This window comes from Diceros bicornis, unplaced genomic scaffold (assembly GCF_020826845.1).
Source record: "Diceros bicornis minor isolate mBicDic1 unplaced genomic scaffold, mDicBic1.mat.cur scaffold_240_ctg1, whole genome shotgun sequence".
In the NCBI taxonomy this organism is placed as follows: Eukaryota; Metazoa; Chordata; class Mammalia; order Perissodactyla; family Rhinocerotidae; genus Diceros; species Diceros bicornis.
In genome coordinates, this window is record NW_026691120.1 from 16416 (window position 1) to 44048 (window position 27633).

The following is a 27633-nucleotide window of genomic DNA, read 5'->3' on the forward strand; positions in this document are numbered from 1 at the left end:
TCTTCAAGACCATGAATTTCAGCCACAGTTCATACCCATCTACTTTGCAACAATGAAAAACAATTAAACAATGATCTTGAATATTTTGCCCTCAGATTCATTAGTCTTTAAATTATTAATTGAACAATTTAAATCTAGATGAGTGAAAGACTATGTAGACTTCTAGAATGTCACGTTAGGTCCTTTAGAAGTGAAGAATTGTTTTTATAAAACATTTCTATTCTTTCTTATACCTTGACAGTAATGTTACTCTGAATCTGTTTTAAAGAGGATAATGGCAGATTTACTTTAATTTGCACCCTTTTTTAAGTATATTTACCTAATATTTCTCAGTCTCTTGAAAACTTTTATCTTTAGCTCAGCCTTCATTTAAATCACCAGACCTATTTGATGAAGGTGACATGAACACTTACTCGAAAACTCCTCAGAAAATTACTAATTTAATCTGTACTCTGGACAATCCATTGTAAAACTCAAACTGGATTTGCCAGGCCCCTCAAAACGGCTCATAACTCTGTTTGCACATTTATCTGGGAACATACTAGCTGAAGGTAATTGTTCACCCCAAATGCTTTCTTTAACTCAATCAGCCATACTTCCAAAGTTTTCATGTAAATGTGACCAATTTGGTGAAATCCAAGTGACTTTTTTTGTTTTTGCATGCCAATGAGATTAAGAAAATAAGTATTTTAATTCTTGTTATTGATTTTAAAAATCAGAGATGAAGAAAACAAACTTCTTTGTCCACAGACATTTCTGCAAATGAAATTGTCTGAAAAACTGACAGCTAGCCCCCCGTTTTAACCACTAAACCATAAGAAATGTAATACTGTGGGCAAACACTTGAGCGTTGTCACCTGCAGGAGTCCCCAGCGCTGTTGCCCCATCAGGGCCACGGATCAGGGGAAGGATTCAGTGGAGGGGAGTCAGCTGTGCCCTCAGCATCCTTCCTTCCTTGGTCAGAACCCGGTCCCAGCTGCTCCCTGCCTCATCTTCTGGGGAAGCAGAGAATTCTTCTGGAGACACAACACATTGGGTGTTAAGGATGTCATCGTTCTTTTATAAACAGATGTTAGATCGTGTAATGGGCTTCTCAGGACAGGAGAAACCACCTCAAGGGAAAGCAGAACTTCTCCAGGAGCTGAAGGTCATCCAGCGAGAGCAGAGTCAAGGGCTGCACAGCATCAGCCTGCTCCTGCTCTCCATCTCATGGACACCTCTGTCCCCAATCCCCGACACCCCTCCCAGTGCCCCCACAAGGGTTCCCATTGTATCCACAGAGTCCCGCGCAAGCGCAGGACTGGTGCTCAGAGTGGCAGAGGGGCCGCTGACCTGGAGAGCCCCAGGGCGCATGCACTGGGGGCGGAGTCCCTGATGCGGAATTGGTGGCCACTGGAGTTTGTGTGGGGGGGCTCGGGCAGTTTCTGGATCCTTCCTCCAGGATTTTCAGCGCGAGGAGCTCTCCTTTCTGCAGTGTGGAGGAGCGCTGGGCAGGAGCGGCGCTGAGGTAGGTGGTGGGCAGCGGGCTCGGCGTGGAGATCTCCGCCGCATATGGCGGGAGCGTGGTGTCCAGGGCGGCGGATGGGACCGGGCGCTGGGGCTGCTGGCAGTCTGCTCCAGGCGGGGGAGCCCAACCTCTGTCCCTTGGAGGAGCAGAAGAGCGCCACTTGGCCAGCCTGTCCCTGTGCCTTGGCGGCGCCCCACCCCAGCGGGGCCTCACCTCGGCGGGGCCTCCTGCCCACCCATCCGAGGTGCAGGGGGCGGCAGGGAGTCGCCTGCCCTGTGAGCCCGCCCTTGAGTTCGCGCCCCCTGGGACCCCGTCTAGGCCAGTTCGCGACATCTCTGGGTGAACGCTTTCCTTCGGAAGAGGGCCTGTGGTCAGCGCTCCTCTGCCTGACTCCGCTCAGGCTATTGGGCTCCTCATTGCCTTCATTAAACAAATGAACGGTTTCTACATCCTTGGGACCACCTTTATAGAAAAGCCTGATTGCATTCATGGTTTCTGATAATTGACTCTATATTTGCAAGTTGAACTTTGAAGCCTGTGAATTGTTGTAAACTGCATTTAATGAAAGGGGCTTTAAACAATCTTTGGTGCAAATTGTGCAGCTTCCTAATACTAACTCACCTTCTGTTAACATAGACTGATGACTGATCAATTGATGATTGACGTAATGTGTATGGAATTTTGGTTTCAGTTGAAAAGATTTTCTTGGCAGTTGGTGCTAAAATTAAAATCGGATAAAGAGGAGGATTTTGGAAGTTGTATGTAGTGTCTGTTTTGTCTCCATACTCATTTAGAATTGTAAGAATTTAGATTTGGAAAGCCCATAGAACAAGAAGTTTTAAATTTTGATTTGACTGACAAGGGAAAAGGTCAAATATGGTAGGATTTCATTTATGTAATATTCTAGAAAAGATAAACCATAGGGAAAGACAACAGATCGTTAGTTGCCATTAGTTTTCATATTTAGTTAATCATTTAGTTTAATAGTTTAATCATTAGTTTTAATTTTTCTTATTAAAAAATACATTTTAATGATAGCATCCTAATTATGCTTTTGGATGATACCAGAAGTTAATAACCTATTAAATTCTGCAGTAGGAAGAAATGACATGTTGGTTATTGGTGTCTTTGAAGTGTAAGTATTGGCGGTAATGAAACTTTTAAATGAGCTTTTTTGGATTCTAAACTACTGATTTTTTACTAGATCCTGTTGGGCATGGCATGTTACAAGTTTTAAAAGGCTCTTTAAATTATTGTAGCAGACTGAAGCTATTAAATTATAATGTAAGCTCTTTATAGATGAAACAGGCAGAAATACAAAAAGCTATTCATCAATTTATCTTTGTTAAAAAATCAAGTATGTCTTACCATACACATGAATGACTTTTGGCTAGACAGACCTGATGTTGACAAGATGGACTCATTGGTATGGGGAACTTCTTTTGGAATGTTAAAATGGGAGAGGATATATAAATTTTACCTGAGGGTGACTCAAGTCGATATGGCATGTTCAGTTGCTTTTACACTCTTTCTGAATTATGATCTTGATTAAAAACCTGGTCATAGGCATTCCAAGACAATTAGACCATTTTATGTATCAATATATTAAAATGTCTTATTTCTCTGATACTTTCTGATTTCAGGGTGTCTGGGAAAAACAGTTTCTCAACATAGGTACTTTGGAATATAATTTTTGATTGTTGACTTATTGAATCATAGAACTGTTGAGTTGGAAATAATTTTAGTGGTTTAGAGCCTAAACTCTTCAATTTCCAGGAAATGGAAAGTGAGGTCTCTTGAGTTGTCGTTCACAGTCAGACTGCTACTTTAGTGGCAGAGTTGGAACTAAATGCTCAGATGCTTGTCTCCAGATTCCTAGTACAGTGATTTCTGTGCTACGTATTATTAAGTAGACAAACCAATGAGTTACCTTCTCATATCATATACGTAGCCAGCAGCGTTGATTATTTCCCATATGCATTTCTTTCCTTTCTTTTTTAAATAACTTCTAACAACAATTAATTTATTCCCATGCCATATTTAATGACTATCCTTGTGTGTGTCTCCTCGAGCACACGTGTGAACTCCTTAGAATGGACACCTGCCTGTGATTGGATTGTTGGGCCAGAGGATGATGTGCATCTGCATCTTGACGAGCTGCAGCCAAATCATCCTCTGAAGTTTTAACAATTTCCATTCCCTCCAACAGTGTTTGAGTCATCCTTGCCCTGGGAATTGTCAGATTGGCATTGTCAGATTTTTAAATTTTTGCCAATCTGATGGGTGAGAAATGAAGTATTTGTTTTCCTCTTTTGACAAACGCATAGAGCTGTGTAACACCCAAATCTGAGACACAGAACAGTTCCAGCACCCAGAACTCCCTTGAGCTGCTCTTTTGTAGACAACTCTTCCCCTAACCTTAACCACTGGTGGCTAATGATCTGTTGTCTTTCTCTATGGTTTGTGTTTTCTGGAATATCATATAAATGGAATCTTACAGTATTTGGCCTTTAGAATCTGGTATCTTTCATTTAGCATGATACATTTATTTGAGTGTTCATCCATGTTGTTGACTGTATCAGCAGTTCTTTCTGTTTTATAGCTGAATGTAGTATCCATTGTATGAATTTACCACAGTTTATCCATCCACCAGTTGAAGGACATTTGAGTTATTTTCAGTTTTGTCTTTTTTTGACTATGAATAAAGCTGCTATAAATCTTTATGATTTGAGAAGGCAAACAAGTTTTTGTATAAACTTGTCTTCTTCTCCTGGGTAAGCACATAGAAGTGGAATTGCTGGGTCATATGGTATGTGCATGTTTAACTTTATTTTAAAAACTCTTTGTGGTAGCAAAGTCCTGGCCCACAAAGATGTCCTAATCCCTGAACCTGGGAATACATTAGTTTACTTGGCAAAGGTGAATTAAATTTGCAGACGGAATTAAGGTTGCTGATCAACTGACTTTAAAATAGGGAGATTATCCTGGATATCCAGGTGGGTCCAGTGAATCTCAAAGGCCCTTAAAAGGGAAAGAGAAGCAGTAGAGTAGAGAAAAAGATAGAACAAGGGAAGCAGGGCCAGAGAGATGCCGAGTTCTTGGTTTTGAGGGTGGAGGAGGGGGGCCATAGGCTAAGGAATGTGGTGGTCTCTAGAAGCTTGAAAAGGCTAGGAAATGGATTAAGCTTTAAAGTCCCCCAAAAAGAACACAGCTCTGCCAACACCTTGATTATAGAACAAAGAGACCCGTGTCAGACTGCTAACCTACAGAACTGTAAAACGATAAATCTGAGTTGATTTAAGCCATGAAATTTGTGCTAATTTGTTACAGCAGCATAACAAACTCCACTTTAAAACTGTTTTCCAAAGAGGCTGAACCACTTTGTGTTCCCACCAGCAATGTAGGAGTGTTCCAGTTACATTCCATCCTCATTAACACTTGGTATGGTCAACCTCTTTAATTCTAGTCATACCAATATGTACATAGCAGGATCTCAGTGTGGTTTTTATGTGCCTTTTTCTCATGATTAACGACCTTGAGCATCTTTTCATGTGCTTATTTGCCATCTGTGTATCTTCTTTGGTGAAGTGTCCAAACCTGTGACCATTTTAAACTTGGATTTTCTTATTGCCGAGTTTTGAGAGTTCTTTATAGTCCTGTCAGACATGTGATTTGCAAAGGTCTTCTCCCAGTCTGTGGCTTGCCTTCTCCAGCCTCCCACGCGTGTCTTTGTAACGTCTGTGTAACGTAACTCGAGAGGTTTCACATGACCTTATCTTCCCTCAGATACAGAAACAGAGTGAAGTTGGAGCACCTGAGTCCAATCAGACCTTGATCAGATTTGGGTCTGAGTCTCAGTTTTAGTAAACCCAGGCCTTCCACTTTCCCCCTGTTCTTGTTTGCAGTGCTTCCCTTCCCCGCACAGGGTTCTGGTACAAAGTCTGGTAGATCTCTGTCTCCTCAGGTTTGGGAGCCCACAGAAAACTTAGTTACGCCCTTCAGACATTTCAGCGTAGCTCTCCAGCCTCCTACCTTACATTGTTCACAATATGGCAAATTCCCAATAGGTCACACTAGCAGTATGTTGGACTTAGGCTACTTCCACCACTTCTGGAGGTTTCGCTTTGCTTTGTGGAAGCTTTTGGCCTATTTCCCCAGATTCCTGTGTGGCACCAAAACTTAACAGAGATGCTGTGAGGAAGAGCAGTTGTGTGTCTGAGAGCCTTCAGGTTTCCTCTGCCACACCAAACTAGAAGTTTGGCTAGTTTCTCTTTTCCCTAGCCGAGGCTCTGACTGAGCAAGCCAGATCCTCGGCAAGCACTCAGAATCAGAATATGCCTGCAGGAGAAAGAAAGATAAAAATCCCTGCTCACATAAAAGAGTTTTCTTCTTTCTGGAATATTAGTTGGTTGGTTCTGAAGTTCTCTGATGCTCTAAAAATATATTTATAATTTATCTGGCTTTGTCCAGTTTTGCAGCAAGAGTGTTTTCCTGTCTTAGTCTCCTCTAAACCAGAAGTTCCCTTGTCATTAGTTTTTAACTCCATCAGTTATACCCTGTCAATATTATTATTGTTAGGTAAAGTCATGTTTTCAATGATTTATTCAGACGTTTACCCTTTTTTATTCTCACGATCCATTTTTACATCTTAGCATTTCTTCTTCGATCAATTTCTTCTTGAAGTACATTCTTTTTCACTTTTTAAATTTTTTCCTTGAGGAAGATTAGCCCTGGGCTAACATCTTTTCCTATCTTCCTCTATCTTGCATGTGGGTCACCACCACGGCATGGCTGATGAGTGCTGTATGTCGACACCTGAGATCCAAACCCATGAACCCAGGCAACCAAAGTGGTGCGTGGTGAACTTAAACCACTACACCAGGTGGCTGGCCCCCTTAAAGTACATTTCTTCGATGTTCCTTAATGAGCATTTGTTGGTGGTAATACTCTTAGTAAATGTTTGCATAAAAATATCTTTAATTCACCCCAGTTCTTGAGATATGGTTTGATTGGGTATAAACTGAAAGTTATCGTCTCTCTGTACCCTGAAGAATTAATCCAACTCTCTCTTGCCTTCCATTGTTAAGAAACGTATCATCGGACTAAATGTAAGTCTCCATAAGTGTTCTGTCACTCTGCGGGGCTTTAAATATCTTCTTTTGTATTTGGTGTTCTTTGGTTTCCCTGGATGGATCTGACTCTAGATTTATTTTTTAAATTCTGCTTGAGATGTATTCAGCTGCCTGAAGCTAGAGTAGAAGAATTTTATCAATTTTGGAAATTTCTGTTATTATGTCTGAATATTCCTTTAAATCATATATACATTTATATTTTTTAATTCAAATATATATATACACATTCTTATTTATACACATTCAATATATATTCATTAAATATATATTTATATTATTTAACACAATGTATTATATTATTCAATATAATGATTTATGTTATTCAAAAAAATACATATATTATTCATATATATAGTTTCCTTTACTTGACCAAACTCAAGCCAGGCTCCTTTGAGCCCTCTTCTTCACTAGGCCTTGATCTTGGCCTATAATAACTACAGCCTCTCAGCACTAATGGTTTCACCCCACACACACACATTAAAGACTTAAACACTGACATAGTTTCTAACAGCTCATATCCACATCCTTACGATGACATCTACCCCCTTATAGTGCCTGCCTGAGAAAGCTCAAGGCAGCCAAAAGAATTGACTGTTTGTTCTGGCCAACACTTGATCATTGGCCCCTGACATCCCTTTCTTAGAGCATTTACCCAAGAGTGCTTACAACTGTGAATCTTTCTTCTGTCTTTTTGAGTTGTGTATGTGTCTCCTATAACTGCATTTCTCAAGGACCTGAGAGCCATTCCTTTAGATGAGGACAGGGTGTCTGTCTCCCAGAATCTGTGAGAGAAGAGAAGTTAAAATTTGATCATTTCCAACTAGCCAACACAACTGGCCAGATCACACTGAACTGACCAACACTCTGTAACTTTTCCCTCCCTGACTCTACTGAGCCCCTGCTCACCCCTCTGCCTGCTCCCTCATTCTCCCTTTCAAATGCCCAGTCACCTATGTACAAATCAAATTGAGTTCAGCCCTGTTCCCTCTTCCCTACTGCAGTGGTATATTACTGATTAAAATCTGTTCTGATCATTTTAACTAGATTCTGACTTTGTGTATACTCTACATTTAACACACATTCTGATAATCTCATGCATATGCATATATATGCATATACCAACACAACCAGGTGCCCTCCAGGACCAGTTCAGCTGAGCCCATCTTATCAACAGAGTAGTTCCGCATTTTCTTTCAGGAACTGACACCCCTCGTCCAGTTCAGGCCAGTTGAGACCACCAACCCATCAACCGGGCCTGCGCACATGCTTGATAAGTGACCTTTTTGACATCGAGCTAAAAGCTCCATCCTCAGATCATGGTAACACTGCCAGTTTGTGAACACACATCTGATGAAGAGTCATGAAGCTTGACTTTGCTTGTGCAGATCATCAATTACCTCACTTCTCCTTACTTCCAATCATCTACCTCCACACATCAGACCACCCTGCCCTTCATCCCATAAATTGTAACCCAAGCCCTGGCTCAGGGAGACAGATCTGAGACAAACACGTGCCCCCGTCTCCTTACAGATCAATCTCACAAAATAAAGCTACAATTCTATCCCCAAAAGCTAATGCCAGAATAATTGCGTTTTTTAATGTAGATTGGGCAAGAGAACCTCAATATTGTGCGGTAACATCAATACATATATATATACTTAATGGATGTTTTATCTTCTTTTTCTTTTTCTTTGCTGAGGAGGATTCACCCTGAGCTAATATCTGTTGCCAATCCTCTTCTTTTTGCTGAGGAAGATTCACCGTGAGCTAACCTCTGTGCCAACCTTCCTCTATTTTGTATGTGGGTTGCCACCACAGAATGGCCAACTGATGAGTGGTGTAGGTCCATGCCAGGAACTGAACCTGGGCCGCTGAAATGGAGTTTTCTGAATTTAACCACTAGGCCATGGGTCTGGCCCATCTCTAATTGTTTTAAAGATGTTATTAGAGATGTAATTGAAGTTTCACTATGATCTCTGAATTTCCTTGCTGCTCCTTTAGTCCCTCACTTCAGTGTATGTGTTTCTTGCTCCATATTTCATTCTAGAGGAATTCCTCAAATATCTAGTGGTCCTTGGCTACCCATTAATATTTCTGTGATGAGGAGGAAACAGCTGAGTATTATCTCTGTGGGCCTGATGGGGCCTGTGTCTGTCTGGACTCAGTGTTTCTTCAGGGGTGTAGAGTGTTGACATAAACAAGCAAACAATGTTGGTACCCACGCTCTCTGTCTTTTTGTGTTAAATAAGTTAACATACTTATTCCACACATTCCCACAATGACAGACATCCTCTGAACACTTGGAAATGCTGACATCACACACACACAGACACACACAAACATACACACTATTTGCAAATGACCAGCAGCATTCAGACTGTAAACTGCACCTGATAATGCACACTGATAATCAGAACATACACACAAACTCACACTCATACAGACCACTCACTGTCTCAGAGCCCACAGTGACTTGAACTCTCTAAACACACACAGACATCAACAAAACACACCTTCACAGAGATGCTATAATAGCCATGCACCCTGTGACCATACAGAATTGCTGAACACACACATCCACACAACCAGGAACGTGACCGTGCACGTGTGGGCTTGATCAGGGGATTTTTCACACCTCAGCATCAACATGGACACCCCGGGGTGAGAGAGAGAGGCAGAGGGAACAGGGAGAACATGTGGGGAGCAGAGAGGAGGCACTTGCATAAAGCAAATATGATACCTGCAAAGCTGGTTGCTAAATGACATATGACTCAAAGGTATGAGGAGCCAAGAGGATCTGAAATGGTACAAAGGAGGTGACTGATACAAACCCATCACAAGATATTGAAATGTAAGGGACAGTGATATTTTAAAAGGCACTGAGGAGAGTTCATCAAAGCTTAGGTATAATTCCAGACAATGAGTGACATGGAATTCTGGCCAAAGAACAGCCATTATTGCTGTTAAAATTCCTATTTAAATGTTTCTTATTAAATTATACTCCTTGAAAAATGACAAATATTCATTGGTTTAAAACGTTTAAAACATTTCAGGATAAAATTACTGCAGGTTCCACTTTTATTGAGTAGATTTCCTTGGTCAACTATAAAAGTTGGACAAAGCACACAGAACAGCTTCTTGAAGGGTCAGAGAACATCCTGTGCAGGCAGGACTTGGGGGTCTATAATCTCTGAGATGAGGGAAGCACAAGATTGTGAGCATCAGCTCCATGCAGCTTCTCCCCTAAGGCATTTGCTATTTCAACAGTGAGAGAAGAGAGTCTGAGTAGAAAGAGGAGGAAAAATGAAATGAAATTTGGTTCCAGCAAAGTCCAGTAACTTCTGCTTCCAGTCAGATGTGGTAAAGGCAGAGCAACAATTAAACATTGATTTAATAAGTACAGTATGTTTGAAAACACCAAAGGGATGTGGAAGAAACAGGACTAGATGAAATAAAATTTCAAAAAGGGAAGAGCCTTTTTAGGTGAGATTGCAAGACACGCCCTCACCAGGGGGAAATTTGCGTAATCTGGACTGTGGCAATCAGACTTGTGTTAGCAGAAGACAATAGTAAGTATAATCTGTCATAATTGATCTATGTTAGCATTTTAATATCACAAGCTTTGTTTCCCTGTTAAATTTTATTGCCTCCACTAGAAGACTCTGTGAAGGGAAGGACATTGTATCATTTGCCATGTGATCTCCAGAACATTCTTCAGTTGGGGCTGTATGACTACTGTAAATATTTGTTAATTGTTGGTTTCATGAATGCTATGGACTGAATGTCTATGTAACCCAATTTCATAAGTTAAAATCCTAATCCCTGAGGCGATGGTATTTGAAATTGGGGCCTTTGGGAGTTAATTAGGTTAGGTGAGGCCATGAGTGTGAAGCCACCATGATGGGATTAGTGCCCTTATAAGGGGATGGAGGGCCAGAACTCTCTCTGCCAGATGAGGGTAGAGCAACAAGCTGTCCTTCTGCAAAACAGGAAGACAGGTCTCACCAAAAACAAATCAGCTGGAACCTAGATCTTGAACATCCCAGTCTAGAGAACTGTAAGGAATACATTTCTGTTGTTAAAAGTGTCCAGTCTAAGGACAGCCCAGTGGCGCGGCTAAGTGTGTGTGCTCCATTTCAGCGGCCTGAGGGTTTGCAGGGTCGGATTCCGGGTGCACACTGATGCACCGCTTGTCAAGCCATGCTGTGGCAGCGTCCCATATAAAAAGTAGAGGAAGATGGGCACAGATGTTAACCCAGGGCCAATCTTCCTCAGCAAAAATGAGGAGGATTGGCATCAGATCTTAGCTCAGGCCTGATCTTCCTCACACACACACAGACACACAAAAACCCAAAAGTGCCGAGTCTAGGGGCCTGCCCCACCACCTAGTAGTTAAGTTCAGTGAGCTCCTCTCTGGTAGCCTGGGTTTGGTTCCTGGACACAGACCTACACCACTCATCAGCAGCCATGTTGTGGGGGTGACCAACATACAAAATAGAGGAAGACTGGCATGGATGTTAGCTCATGGTGACTCTTCCTCAGCAAAAATATAAATAAAGAACCCAGTCTATGGTATTTTTGTTACAGCATCCCATACTGACTGGGACACTGAGTGTGTGAATAAGTTCATCTAGATCAATGATCCTTCTTCCACATGACACATTATTGCCAATGATTCCTAATTTGGTGTGAGTCAAATTTCCCTTAAGGATCATAAAGACGTTAGGACACTTCTCTGTAGTTATGCACATATTGATATGCATGAAAACGTTCATCAAGTGCTTTATCGATGCCTTAGTCTCACACCTCATCCCATTAGCCTTCAACGAACCTCAGTGTTACAACCAGTGCTTTGGGAAATAGAGGAAAGTACCTGGACACAAGAGGGTCTTGTATCCATCGTGCAGCTCCTGTCCTCTACCCAGCCATCTCCAGTGCAGGATCAATTTATAAGATGGGCTTTCCTCCAGGCAGTTCTGTCTTTCTCCCAGCCTGTTCTCATTTAGGATGATCTCACCAAGAGCAATGAGTGGAAATTGGAAAGGAAGAGCTACAGAAGGCATCTGTCAGGAGAAATTCTTTGTGGTTACATGATCTAGAATATGGACACTTGGCTGGTCTAAGGTGTCCCGAAAATGGAACCCTTCCCATGTCTGCAATATCCCTCTATGTCCTCTTTCCCCACCATCTCTCTGTTCTTGGTCGTAAAACTCCCTTGGCAACTACAATATAAAAATGCAAATAGAGAATGGTCCATTTCCAGTCTCAGAATTCTGTGAAATTTTACTGCCTATCCCCAGTCTCCCAGGACTAACACCCTTTCCACTGTTTTAAGATTAGATCTCATTTTAATCTCCTTGAATCAGAGTTTTCTCTCATCCTTGTTATGTATATACATTTTCTAACACAGAATATTGAAAACATTATTTTTGGCCCTACAATCTCCAGATTAATTCATAGCTATATTCTGATGGATGCATGCCTTTTTAATTATGCTTATAACTCCATTAACTATAGAAATTGACTAAATGATGAGTAGTAATGTACTAATACAGGAAAATGGCCCATTTTTATTCATCATAAAGTTTCATGTTTTCATCAAGACAAATACACGAATACTTAATTATTCAGCAAAAACTCTTACTGTGTATATGTAAGCAATTATAAATCTATTGGAGTTGGTTTACCTTGTCTATTATTCCTTGTTTCTGCATTGTCCCTTCAGCATTTCTACGAACCTTTTAGAATCCTGCATCTTTATCCTACTATTTTAAATACTGGGTCATTGACAAAACTCCACATAACTTATCCAGTTGTGTGCCAATGGGTCCTTTGTAGGGTGTCTTTCCGGGTACGTTTTCCAATGTGAACTCCAGCTGATGGCCTTGTGACACTGATGTAAATACTGGTGTCTCCACATATCATGGCACCAGTGGTGTGTGGTTCTTTACGGAGTCATATATAACCTAGTACTTTTCATTCAATCAGTGTAAACAATTCTATGGAAAGTAGATTGGGGACAATTAATAAAAGAAGATTGATTATGAACATGCTGTTAGGGAGAAAAATTGAACCTCTGGCTATAAAGTTTTATGTTTATGCAATTAATCAGCCACCCTAACAAATCTCGTTCATAGGCAGGGCTATATACATATATATATATTAGATTAAGATTATATCATTCATTAGTTTGAATAAGCTTTTGTAAAGTATGCCTTGTTTCTCTTGCCCTTTCATACTGGGAGAAATACGGAATAGATAGAAAACGACTGGCTCACTCTGGTCCTAACTCAGAGCACATAGGGCTTGAATCGTTGAACAAATGAGCCATTACCGGTGGCTACACCACTGGAATTTCCTGATCCAACATCGGTTATACATCCTATTGTGGATATGGACTCTAGAATAAGATTGTGCTGTTATCCTCACGGTAACTTGTTCTGTTGATCAATATTTTGGATCAATAAGTGATAAAATATTTTGACTAGCTGGTCTAGATTTTAATCACTCGGTGGTGACCAGACCTTGCAAAGGCAACATCATCATTTGTTGTCTAAATGAGAACTTGTATAAACGGCCACTCGAGGGTTTTACTCTCTCTTACATTTAAACAGTGAAATTGACCTTTGTCTGAAGAAGCGGGAATGACAAAATAAGACGAGAAAACCCTATGGAGCTTCAATGAATTAAAAAAAAACAAAGGTAAGCCAAATCAAGGGATAACAAAACTTAAATGGACTAACAATTTTGTTTGGGGTGACCTCAGAGAAGAAAATAACCTCTGAGTGATTAAAATCTAGACCAGCTAGTCAAAATATTTTATCACTTGTTGATCCAAAATATTGATCAACAGAACACGTTACCCTCGGGATAACAGCACAATCCTATTCTACACTCTGAATACACAATAGGGTGTATGTCTGTGATGTTGGATCAGGAGATCCCAGTGGTGTAGCTGTCATTATTTGCTCATTTGTTGAATGATTCAAGCCCTACATGATCTGAGTTCAGACCAGAGTAATCCAGTCAGTTTCTATCTATTCCATATTTCTCCCAGTATAAAAGGGCAAGAGAAACAAGACATACTTTACAAAAGCACATTCAAACTAATAGATGATATAATCTTAATCAAATATATATATGTATATAGACCTGCTTATAAACGGGGTTTGTTAGGGTGGCTGATTAATTGCATAAAAAGTAAACCATTATACCCAGAGGTTCAATTTTTCTCCCTAACAGCATGTTCATAATCAATCATCTTTTATTAATTGTCATCAATCTACTTTCCATAGCATTCCTTACACTAATTGAATGAAAATTATTAGGTTATATATGACTCTGTAAAGGACCTGTCTTGACGTGAGTACAGCCATGTTTGGCTGCTCCATCGACATATAGCCACCAGCACACAAAGAAATACAAAGCTGCTTTCTGTGTGGTGGGAACTGGCCTTTTCCTGACAACTGGCCTTTCTCCCATGGAGAGAGTTGAAAGTTGTAACATTTCAAGGCTCTTGGAGCATCGTGGCGTGGGATGGACTGGCTATCTGTGCCGGGCTAAGACGATAACCAAAGAGAACAATGCACGTACACAACTACTGAGCTGGGACGTTAGCTAAGGGGCTCAGTGCACGTACGCCACAGATAACCATTTTGTGCATGGGAACACTAGATGTGTGCTCTGTAAACTCTGTAACTGCTTATATAAACTGCTGGAAATTGAGACCTGGTGAGAGTTCCACCTGTGGAAGGGACACCTTGTCCAGGACGTGTGATCCTTGCCCAGCCGCGTTGATTGACAGGGCTTTCCCGGCAGTGGGGCGTGGATGTTGTGAGTAATTGATTTAATGTGAAGTAATTGATTTGATATGAAGTAATTGATTTGATGTGTTCTCTTTTCGGTCAACCTGGTGTTTCTCTTTCCGGTTGATTTGTGTCATTTCTCTTCAGCCGATGTGGATGTTTTCCCTTTCCAGTCGGGCTGATGTTTTTTCCCTCTTAATATTTGACCTATTCGGGTCTGTTTGCAGACTCTCGCCTTTACTATCGTCTATATAATAAAATATACCTTCAGTCCATTTGTTTGGAGTGGAAAGTGTCTTTTACATCTCCGATCGAATCCCTGAACCTCTCATAACAGACCACACATCTTTGGCCCCATGATCTGTGGAGACACCAGTATTTATATCAGTGTCACAAGGCCATCAGCTGGAGTTCACATTGGAAAATGTACTCGGGAAGACACCCTACGGAGAACCCATTAGCACACAACTGAACAAGTAATGTGGACTTTTGTCGATGACCATGTGAAAACGTACCTAGGAAGACACCCTACAAAGGATCCACTAACACACAACTGAATGAGTAATGTGGACTTTTGTCGATGACCTAGTATTTAAAATGGTAGGATAGGGCCGGCCTCGTAGCTGAGTGGTTAAGTGCGTGCGCTCCATTGCTGGTGGCCCGGGTTTGGATCCCAGGCTCGCACCGACACACTACTTCTCTGGCCACGCTGAGGCAGCTTCTCACATAGAGCAACTAGAAGGATATGCAGCTATGACATACAACGATCTACTGGGGCTTTGGGGGAAAAATAAATTAATAAAAATTATAACAAAAAAATAAAATGGTAGGATAAAGATGCAGAAATCTAAAGTGTTCATGGAAATGCTGAATGCACAATTCAGAAACAAGGAATAATCGACAAGGTAAACCAACTCCAATAGATTTATAATTGCTTACATGTACATAGTAAAAGTTTTTGCTGAACAATTAAGTATTCATGTATTTGTTTTGATGAAAACATGAAACTTTATGTTAAAATAATGGGTTATTTTCCTGTATTCGTACATTACTACTCAGCATTTAGTCAATTTCTATAGTTAATGGAGTTATAAACATAATTACAAAGTCATGCATCCATCAGAAAATAACTATGAGTGAATCTGGAGATTGTAGGGCCAAAAATAATGTTTTCAATATTATATATCAGAACATGTATATACATAACAAGGATGAGAGAAAACTCTGATTAAAGGAGATTAAAATGTAATCTAATCTTAAAAGAATAAAAAGAGTGTCAGTCCTGGAAGACTGGAGATAGGCAGTAAAATTTCACAGAATTCTGAGACTAGAAATGGGCCATTCCCTACTTTCATTCTTTTATTGTCATTGCCAAGGCAATTTGGCCACCAAGAACAGAGAGATGGAGGGGAAAGAGGACATGGAAGGATATTGCAGACATGGGAAGGGTTCCATTTTCAGGACAACTTAGAACAGCCAGGTGTCCATATTCTAGGTCATGTAACCACAAAGAATTTCCCCTGGCAGATGCCTTCTGTAGCTCTTCTCTCCAAATTTCCACTCATTCCTCCTGGTGAGATCATCCTAAATGAGAACATGTTGGGAGAAAGACAGAGCTGCCTGGAGAAAAGCCTATCTTGTAAATTGACCGTGTTCTAGAGCTGGCTGGGCAAAGGACAGGAGCAACACGATGAATACCGACCCTTTTCAGTCTAGGGACTTTCCTTTATTGCCCTTTGGGGAATAGACTGACTGCAACACTGAGGTTCACTGAAGGCCAGTGGGATCAGGTGTGAGACTAAGGTGTCAATAAAGCACTTGATGTAACATGTTTTCATGTGTATCAATATGTGCATAACTAGGGATAAGGGCCTTAACATCTTTATGATCCTTAAGGGAAATTTGACTCACACCAATTTAGGAATCATTGGCAGTAACGTGTCATGTAGAAGAAGGATCGTCAATCTAAATGAACTTATTCACACATTCAGTGTCCTAGTCAGTATGGGATACTGTAACAAAAATATCATAGACGGGGTACTTTATTTATTTATATTTTTGTTGAGGAAGATTCACCATGAGCTAACATCTGTGCCAGTCTTCCTCTATTTTGTATATGTGTCACCCCCACAGCATGGCTGCTGATGAGTGGTATAGGTCTTTGTCCAGGAACTGAACTCATGTTACCGAAGAGGAGCTCATTGAACTTAAAAACTAGGCCAAGGGGCAGAGCCCTAGACTGGGCATTTCTGGTGTGTGTGTGTGTGTGTGTGTGTGTGTGTGTGTGTGAGAGGAAGATCAGCCCTGAGCTAACATCAGATGACAACCTTCCTCTTTTTTTCTGAGGAAGATTGGCCCTGGGTTAACATCTGTGCCCACCTCCCTCTACTTTTTATATGGGAAGCTGCCACAGCATGGTTTGAGAAGCAGTGCATCGATGCATGCCTGGGATCTGAACCTGTGAACCCTGGGGCCACTGAAACGGAGCACCCACATTTAGCCACTGCACCACCTGGCCATCCCTAGACTGGGCACTCTTAACAACAAAAGTGCATTCCTCACAGTTCTGAAGACTGGCTTGTTCAAGATCTAGGTTCAAGCTGATTTGCTTTTGGTGAGAGCTCTCTTCCTGTTTTGCAGAAGGACAGCTTCTTGCTCTACCCTCATCTGGCAGAGAGAGCTCTGGCACTCCATCTCCTTGTAAGGTCACTAATTCCATCATGGGGGCTTCACACTCATGGCCTCATCTAAGCTAATTAACACACAAAGGCCCAATTCCAAATACCCTCAGGTCGGGGATTAGGATTTTACCGTATGAAATTGGATTACATAGACATTCAGTCCATAGCATTCATGAAACCAACCATTAACAAATATTTATAGAAGTCATACAGCCCAAACTGAAGAATGTTCTGGAGATCATGTGGCAAATGATACAATGTCTTTCCCTTCATAGAGTCTTCTAGTGGAGGGAGTAAAAGTTAACAGCCAAACAAAACTTGTGATATTCAAAAGCTAACATAGATCAATTATGACAGACTGTACTTATAATTGTCTTCTGGTAAGACAGGTCTGATTATCAGAGTCCAGATTAAGCAAATTCCCCCGGGTGAGGGCATGTGTGGCAATCTCACCTAAAAAGGCTCTTTCCCTTTTGAAATTTTCTTTCATCAAGTCCTGTTTGCTTCCACATCCCTTTGGTGTTTTCAAACAGACAGGATTTATTAAATCAATGTTATTTGTTACTCTGCCTTTACCACACATGACTAGAAGCAGAAGTTACTGGACTTGGCTGGAACCAAATTTCAGTTCATTTTTCCTCCTCATTCTGCTCAGACTCTCTTCTCTCACTGTTGAAATAACAAATGCCTTAGGGGAGAAGCCACGTGGAGATCGTGCTCACAATCTTGTGCTTCCCTAGTCTCAGAGATTGTAGACCCTCAAGTCTTGTTTCCACAGGATGTTCTACAACCCTTCAAACAGCTGTTCTGTGTGCTTTGTCCAGCTATTCTAGCTGGCCAAGAAAAGCTACTCAATAAAAGTGGAACTTGAAGTAACTTTATCCTGAAATGTTTTAAACATTTTAAACCAATGGCTATTTGTCATTTGTCAAGGAGTATTTCTATAATTTTATGAGAAACATTTAAATAGGAATTTTAACAGCAATAATGGCTGTTCTTTGGCCAGAATTCCATGTCATTCATTGTTTGGAATTATGTCTAAGCTTTGATGCACTCTCTTCAGTGCTTTTTAAAATATCACTGTTCCTTACTTTTAAATATCTTGTGATGGGTTTGTATCAGTCACCTCCTTTGTACCATTTCAGATCCTCTTGGCTCCTCATACCCTTGAGTCATATGTCATTTAGCAACCAGCTTTTTGGGTACCATATTTGCTTTATGCAAGTGTCACCTGATTGCTGCCCACATGTTCTCCCTGTGCCTTCTGCCTCTCCCTCTCGCCCCGGGGTGTCCATGTTGATGCAGAGGTGTGAAAAAACTCCTGATCAAGCCCCGATGTGCACGGCCACGTGCCTTGTTGTGTGGATGTCTATGTGTTCAACAATTCTGTATGGTCACATGGTGCATGGCTATTATGGCTTCTATGTGAAGGTGTGTTTTGTTGACGTGTGTGTGTTTAGAGAGTTCAAGTCACTGTGGTCTCTGAGACAGTGAGTGGTCTGTATGTGTGCGTGTTTGCGTGTATGTTCTGAGTATCAGTGTGCATTATCATGTGTAGTTTACGGTCTGAATGCTGCTGGTCATTTGCAAATAGTGTGTGTGTGTGTGGGTGTGTGTTGTCAGCATTTCCACGTGTTCAGAGGATGTCTGTCATTGTGGGAATGAGTAGAATAAGTATGTTGTTAGAGATCAGTGTGGGCACCAACATTGTTTGCCTGTTACTAGTTCAACTCTCAACACCCCTGAAGAAACATTGAGTCCAGACATTCAGAGACCCCATCAGGCCCACAGAGATCTTACTCAGCTGTTTCCTTCCCATCACAGAAATATGAACAGGTAGCCAAGGACCACTTGATATTTGAGGAATTCCTCTAACATGAAAGATGTAGCCAGAAACACATACACTGAAGTGAGGGACTAAAGGAACAGCAAGGAAATCCAGAGATCATAGTGAAACTTCAGTTGCATATCTAGTAACATCTTCAAAGCAATTAGACATGGGTTGGTCCCATGGCCTATTGGTTAAGTTAAGAAAACTCCACTTCAGTGATCCAGGTGCAGTTCCTGGGCATAGACCTACACCACTCACAAGTGGCCACGCTGTGGTGGCAACCCACATACAAAATTTAGGAAGGTTGACACAGGTGTTGGCTCAGGGTGAATCTTCCTCAGCAAAAAGAAGATTGGCAACAGATGTTAGCTCAGGGTGACTCCTCTTAAGCAAAGAGAATAAAAAAAATAAAACAACCAGTAAGTGTATATACATGTATTGATGTTACCGCACAATATTGAGGTTCTCTTGCCCAATGCACATTAAAAAAGCCAATTATTCTGGCATCAGCTTTTGGGAAATGAAGTGTAACTTTATTTTGTGAGATTGAGCTGCAAGGAGACCGGGGGCATGTGTCTGTCTCAGATCTGTCTCCCTGATCCAGGTCTTGGGACACAATTTATGCGATGAAGGGCAGGGTGTTCTGACATGTGGAGGTAGATGTTTGGAAGTAAGGAGAAGTGAGGTAATTGATGACCTGCGCAAGCAAAGTCAAGCTTTGCAGCTCTTCATCAGATGTGTGTTCACAAATTGACAGTGTTACCATGATCAGAGAATGGAGATTTTAGCTCCTTGATATCATAAAGGTCACATATAAAGCATTTGTGAACTCCCAGTTAATGAGTTGGTGGTCCCAACTTGTCTGAACTGGAAGAGGGGTCTCAGTTCCTGAAAGAAAACTAACTACTCTGTTCATAAGATGGGGTCAGTTGAACTGGTCCTGGAGGGCCCATGGTTACATTTGTATATGCGCGTCTATGCATATGCATGAGATTATCTGTATGTGTGTTAAATGTGGAATATACAGAAAGCCAGACTCTAGATAAAGTGGTCAAGACAGATTTTATTCAGGCATATACCACTGCAATAGGGAAGAAGGAACAGGATGAACTGAACTCAATTTGATTTGTACAGATGTGACTGGGCATTTGAAAGGGAGAATGAGGGAGCAGGCAGAGGGGTGAGCAGGGGCTCAGTAGAGTCAGGGAGGGAAAAGTTACAGAATGTTGGTCAGTGCAGTGTGATCTGGCCAGTTGTGTCTGCTAGTTGGAAATAATCAAAGTTTCACTTCTCTCCTCTCACAGCATCTGGGAGACAGACACCCTGTCTTCATCTCAAGGAATGGCTCTCAGGACCTTGAGAAATGCACTCCTGAGTTATAGCAGACACACCTACAACTCTAAAGGACAGAGGAAAGATTCACAGTTGTAAGCACTTTTGGGTAAATGCTCTAAGAAAGGGATGTCAGGGGCCAATGATCGATTGTTGGCCAGAACAAATAGTCAATTCTGTTGGCTGCCTTGAGCTTTCTCAAGCAGGCACTTTAAGGGGGCAGGGGTCATCCTAAGGATGTTGATTTGAGCTATTAGAAACTGTGTAAGTGTTTAAGTCTTATAATATGTGTGGGAATGTGAAACCATTTGTGCTGAGAGGCTGTAGTTATTATAGGCCAAGTTATTATAGGCTCAAAGGAGACTGGCTTGAGTTTGGCCAAGTACAGGAAACTATATATATAAATAATACTCGTATATTTTTTCAATAATAAAAATCACTATATTGAATAATATCATATATTGAATTAAATAATATAAATATATATTTAATGACTATATATTGAATGTGTATATGTATATATATTTGAATTAAATAATATAAATATATATATATGATTTAAAGGAAAATTCAGATATAGTAACAGAAATTTCCAGAATTGATAAAAGACTTCTACTCTAGATTGAGGCAGCTGAATACATCTCAAGCAAAATTAAAAAAAAAAACAAATTCTAGAGCCAGATCCATTCAGGGAAACCAAAGCACACTAAATACAAAAGAAGATATTCAAAGCCCCTCAGAGGAACAGAACACTGACAGAGACTTACATTTAGACCTATGATACATTACTTAACAATGGAAGGCAAGAGAGAGTTGGATTAAATCTTCAAGGTACAGAGAGAAAATAACTTTCAGTGTATACCCAATCAAACCATATCTCAATAACTAGGGTGACTTAAAGATATTTTTATACAAACATTTACTAAGGGTATTACCACGAACAAATGCTCATTAAGGAATTTCTAAAGAATGTACTTTAAGGGTGTCAGCCACCTGACGTAGTGGTTTAAGTTCAGCACACTCCGCTTCCCAGACCTGGGTTCATGAGTTTGGATCCCAGGCGTGGATCTACACCACTCATCAACCATGCTATGGTGATGATCCACATAGATAATAGAGGAAGATTGGCATAGATGTTAACCCAGGGCTAATCTTCCTCAAGGAAAAGACTTAAAAAGTAAAAAAGAATGTACTTTAAGAATAAAGAAACTGGGACAGCCTCGTGGGTAAGAAGCTAAGTGTGTGCGCTCCGCTACTGGTGGCCTGGGTTGAGATCCTGGGTGCGCACCGATGCACCCCTTCTCTGGCCATGCTGAGGCCGTGTCCCACATACAACAACTAGAAGGCTGTGCAACTAAGACATACAACTATCTACTGGGGCTTTGGGGGTAAAAAAGAAGGGAGGAGGATTGGCAATAGATGTTAGCTCAGAGCTGGTCTTCCTCAACAAAAAGAGGAGGATTATCATGGATGTTAGCTCAGGGCTGATCTTCCTCACAAAAGAAAAAAGGAAGAAGAAACAAACTGATAGAATAAGAAATGGTAAGAGGTAAAAATGGATTGTGAAGATAAAAAAGGGTAAACATCGGAATAAATCATTGAAAGCATGATTTTTCCAAACAATCATAATATTGACAATATATAACTGATGGAGTTAAAAACTAATGACAAGGGAACTTCTGTTTTAGAGTAGACCAGGACAGGAAAGCACTCGCTGCAAAACTGGACAAAGCCAGATAAATTATAAATATATTTTTAGAGCATCAGAGAACTTCAGAATCAACCAACTAAAATTCCAGAAAGACGAAAAAGTTTTTTATGTGAGCCCTGCAGGCGTTTTCTGATTCTGGGTGGTTGCCGAGGATCTGGCCTGCTCAGCCAGATCCTCGGCTAGGGAAAAGAGAAACTAGCCAAACTTGTAGTGATTCTGCAGGACTGGTATGGCAGATGAAACCTGAGGGCTTTCAGACACACTACTGCTCTTTCTCGCAGCACTTGTGCTAAGTTTTGGTGCCACACAGGAATCTGGGGAAGTAGGCCAAAAGCCTCCACAAAACAAAATGAAACCTCCAGAAGTGGTGAAAGTGGCCTAAGTCCAACATACCGCTAGTCTGATCTGCAGGGAATTTCCCATATTGTGAAGAGATATCAGGTAGGAGGCTGGAGAGCTGTGCTGAGATGTCTGAAGGGTGTAGCTGAATAGTCTATGGGCTACCAAACTTGAGGAGACAGAAATCTACCAGACTTAGAACCAGACGCCTGTGCGGGGGAGGGGAGCACAGCAAACAGGAACGGGAAAGTGGAAGGGCTGGGTTTACTAAAAGTGAGACCCAGCCCCAACTCTGATCAAGGTCTGATTGGACTCAGGTGCTCCAACCTCACTCTGTTTCTCAATGAAGGAAAATAAAGTCATGTGGAACCTCTTGAGTTATGTTACACAGACCTTCCAAAGACACTGGTGAGAGGATGGAGAAGGCAAGCCACAGACTGGGAGAAGACCTTTGCAAATCACATATCTGACAGGACTATAAGGAACGCTCAAAACTCGGCAATAAGAAAATCCTAGTTTAAAATGGGCACAGGTTTGGACACTTCACCAAAGAAGATACACAGATGACAAATAAGCACATGAAAAGATACTCAACGTCATTAATCGTGAGAAAGATGCACATAAAAACCACATTGAGATCCTGCTGTGTACCTAGTAGAATGACTAGAATTAAAGAGGTTGAGCATACCAAGTGTTAATGAGGATGGAAAGTAACTGGAACACTCTTACATTGCTGGTGGGAACACAAAGTGGTTCAGCCTCTTTGGAAAACAGTTTTGTTTATTTACTTTTTTGTGTGGAAGATCAGCCCTGAGATAACATCCATGCTAATCCTCCTCTTTTTCTTGAGGAATACCAGCTCTGAGATAACATCTATTGCCAATCCTCCTCCTTTTTTTTTCCTCTCCAAAGCCCCAGTACATAGTTGTATGACATAGTTGCACATTCTTCTAGTTGCTGTATGTGGGACATGGCCCCAGCATGGCTGGAGAAGCGGTGCATCGGTGTGCACCCACAATCCAAACCCGGGTCACCAATAGCGGAGCAGACGCACTTAACCACTAAGCCACGGGGCCAGCCCCTGGAAAAACAGTTTTAAAGTGGAGTTTGTTATGCTGCTGTAACAAATTAGCACAAATTTCATGGCTTAAAACAACACAGATTTATAGTTTTACAGTTCTGTAGGTTAACAGTCTGACATGGGTCTCCTTGGGCTAAAATCAAGGTGTTGGCAGAACTAGGTTCTTTTGGGGGGACTATAAAGTTTAATCCATTTCCTAGCCCTTTCAAGCTTCTAGAGAACACCACATTCCTTAGCCTATGGCAACCCTCCGCCACCCTCAAAACCAAGAACTCGGCATCTCTCTGGCCCTGCTTCCCTTGTTGCAATTTTTTCTACTCTACTGCTTCTCTTTCCCTTTTAAGGGCCTTTGTGATGCACTGGGCCCACCTGGATAATCCATGGTAATCTCCCTATTTTAAAGGCAGTTGATCAGCAACCTTAATTCCATCTGCAAATTTAATTCACCTTTGCCAAGTCAACTAACGTATTCCCAGGTTTAGGGATTAGGACATCTTTGTGGGACATGACTTTACTACCACAAACAGTTTTTAAAATAAAGTTAAACATACACATACCATATGACCCAGCAATTTCACTTCTAGGTGCTTACCCAAGAGAAGAAGACGAATGTTCACACAAAAACTTGTTTGCAAAGATTTATAGTAGTTTTATTCATAGTCAAAAAAGACAAAACCGAAAATAACTCAAATGTCCTTCAACTGGTGGGTGGATAAACTGTGGTACATTCATACAATAGATACTACATTCAGCAATAAAACGGAAGGAACTGCTGATACAGTCAACAACATGGATGAACACTCAAATGTACGTATTGTGCTAAATGAAAGAAACAAGACTCAAAACGCTGAATACTGTAGGATTCCATTTATATGATATTCTAGAAAAGACAAACCATAGGGGAAGACAACAGATCATTAGCCATCAGGGGTTAAGGGTGGGGGAAGAGTTGACTACAAAATAGCAGCTAAAGGCAGTTCTGGGTGCTGGAACTGTTCTGTATCTTGATTTTGGTAGTTGCACAGCTCTATGCATTTGTCAAAATTAACGTACAAAGAGGAAAACAAATACATCATTTCTCACTCATCAGATTCGCAAAAATTTAAAAATCTGACAATGCTGATCTGACAATTCCCATGGCAAGGATGACTCAGACACTGTTGGCAGGAATAGAAATTGTTAAAACTTCAGAGGGTAATTTGGCTGCAGCTGGTCAAGTTGCAGATACACATCAGCCTCTGGCCTAGCAATCAAATCACAGTCAGGTGTCACTTCTAAGGAGTCCACGTGTGCTCGAGGAGACACACACAAAGTATAGTCATTAAACATGGTAAGGGAATGAATTAATTGTGGTTAGTCGTTACTTAAAAAAGAAAGGAAAAAAATGCATATGGGAAAGAATCAACCCTGCTGGCTACATATATGATCTGGGAAGGTAACTCATTTGTTTGTCTACTTAATAGTATGTAGCACAGAGAGCACTGTACTAGGAATCTGCAGACAAGTATCTGAGAATTTAGTTCCAACTCTGTCACTAAGTAGCAGTCAGACTATGGATGACTTAACTTGAGAAACCTCACTTTCCATTTCCTGGAAAATGAAGAGGTTAGGCTCTACAACCACTAAAATTATTTCCAACTCCACAATTCTGATTCAATAAGTCAACAATCAAAAATTATATTCCAATTTACCTATGTTGAGAAACTTTTTCCCAGATACCCTGAAATCAGAAACTATCAGGGAAATAGGACATCTTAAAATATTGATACATAAAATGGCCCAAATTTATTGGTACATCTATGACTAGCTGTTTAATCAAGATCGTAACTCAGAAAGAGCATATAAACAGTGAAACCTACCATATTGACTTGGGTCACCCTCAGGTAACACATATGTCCTCTCCCATTTTAACATTCCAAAACAAATTCACCATACTAATGAGTCCATCTTGTCAAGTTCAGGTCTATCTAGCCAAAAGTCATTCATGTATATGGTAAGATTTACTTCATTTTTTTAACAAAGATAAAATGATGAATGGCTTTTTGTATTTTTGCCTGTTTCATCTATAAAGATCTTACATTACAATTTAATAGCTTCAGCCTGCTACAATAATTTAAACAGCCTTTTGAAGCTTGTAATATGCCACGTCCAACAGGATCTAGTAAAAAAATCAGTAGTTCACAATCCGAAAAAGCTCATTTATATTCATTACCAACAATACTTACACTTCAAAGACACTAATAACCAACATATCATTTGTTCCTGCTGGAGAATTTAATAGGTTAAATTCTGGTATCATCCGAAAGCATAATTAGGATGCTATCATTAAAATGAATTTTTTAATCAGAAATATTAAAACTAATGATTAAACTAAATGATTAAATATTAAAATCAATGGCACCTAACGACTTCTTTTCTTTCCCTATGGTTTATCTTTTCTAGAATATCATATAAGTGAAATCCTACCGTATTTGGCCTTTTGACTTTTCACCCTATCAGTCTAATCAAAATTTGAAAATTCCTGTTCTATGAGCTTTCCAAATCTAAATTCTTACAATTGTAAATGAATATGGAGACAAAACACACACTACATACTACTTCTAAAAACCTCCTCCTTATCCGATTTTAATTCTATCACCAACTACCAAGAAAAATCTTTCCACTGATACCAAAATTCCCTACACATTATGTCAATCATCAATTGATCAGTCATCAGTCTATGTTAACAGAATGTGAGTTATTATTAGAAAGCTACATAATTTGCACCAAAGAGTGTTTAAAGCTCCTTTCATTAAATGCAGTTTGCAATAATTCACAGGCTTCAAAGTGTGCCTTGAAAATATACAGTCAATTATCAGAAACTATTAATGGGATTAGGCTTTTCTATAAAAGTGTTCCCAAGGAAGTAGGAATATTTATTTGTTTAAAGAACGCAATGAGGAGCCCAATAGCCTGAACAGAGTCAGACAGAGGAGCGCTGACCACAGGCCATCTTATGAAGGGCCGTGTTCACCGGGAGATATCCCGACCTGGCCTAGACAGGGTCCTGGGTGGCAGGAACTCAACGGCTCGTACAGAGGGCAGGCGACTCCCTGTCGCTCCCTGCACCTCTGCTGGGTGGGCAGGAGGACCCGCTGTGGTGGGGCCCCGCCAAGGCAGAGGGAACGGCCTACCAGGCTGCTCCTCTAAGGGACAAAGTTGGGCTCCTCCACTTGGAGCAGCCCGCCAGCAGCCCCGGCCCCCGCCCCCGTCACTGCGCTCCCGCCATCTGCAGCGGACATCTCCACACCGAGCCCGCTGCCCACTGCCGACCTCGGCGCCGCTCCTGCCCAGCGTTCCTCCACACTACAGAAAGGCAAGCTACCCAGCGCTGAAAATCCTGGTGGAAGGATCCAGAAACCACCAATACCCCCACACAAACCTCCGAGGCAGCCCCGTCCACACCAGGGACCCCCCCCTCCAGTGCACACGCTCTGGGGCTCTCCAGCTCGCCAGCCCCTCTGCTGCTCTGAGCGCCAGTCCTGCGCATGCTCGGGCGTCTCCGAGGATACAATGGGAACCGCTGGGGTGGGCGCCAGGAGCGGTTGGGGACTAAGATGTCCTTGAGAGGGAGAACGGGAGCGGGCTCTCCCTCTGCAGCTCTTGACTCTGCTCTCCCTGGATGACCGTCAGCTCCTGGAGAAGATCTGCCTTCCCTTGAGGTGGCTCCTCCTGTCCTGAGAAGTGCGTCACATGAACTAACATTTGTTTCAAAAAGAACGATGACATCCTTAACACCTGATGTGTCGTGTCCCCAGAAGAATTCTCTGTTTCCCCAGAAAACTAGACAGCAAGCAGCTGGGACCGTGTTCTGACCCAGGAAGGAAGGCTGCTGAGGGCACAGCTGTCTCCCCTCTGCCGGCTCCTTCCCCTGATTTGTGGCCCTGGTTGGGCTATAACGTTGGGGACTCGTGCAGGTGACAACGCTCAAGTGTTTGCCCATGGTATTACATTTCTTATGATTTAGTGGTTAAAATGGGAGGCTAGCTGTCAGTTTTCCCAACGATTTCACTCGCAGAAATGTCTTTGGACAAAGAGGTTTGTTTGCTTAATTTCTGGTTTTTATAATCAATAACAATAATTAAAATACTTATTTTCTTAATCTCATTGGCATGCTAAAACAAACAACTCACTTGGTTTTCACCAAATTGGCCACATTTTCCTTAAAACTTTGG

The 27633-nt window shown here is 41.3% G+C and overlaps 1 long non-coding RNA gene across 1 annotated transcript; it reads right to left on the minus strand.

Moving 5' to 3' along the window:
- Positions 1 to 707: 707 nt before the first annotated feature.
- LOC131402717 (uncharacterized) lies at positions 708 to 26831 on the minus strand. Its single transcript, XR_009218921.1, has 3 exons — positions 26732 to 26831; positions 14710 to 14805; positions 708 to 1016 (listed from the first exon to the last, which is right to left on the minus strand). It is a non-coding gene; the product is annotated as an uncharacterized LOC131402717 (long non-coding RNA).
- Between the last annotated feature and the right edge of the window lie 802 nt (positions 26832 to 27633).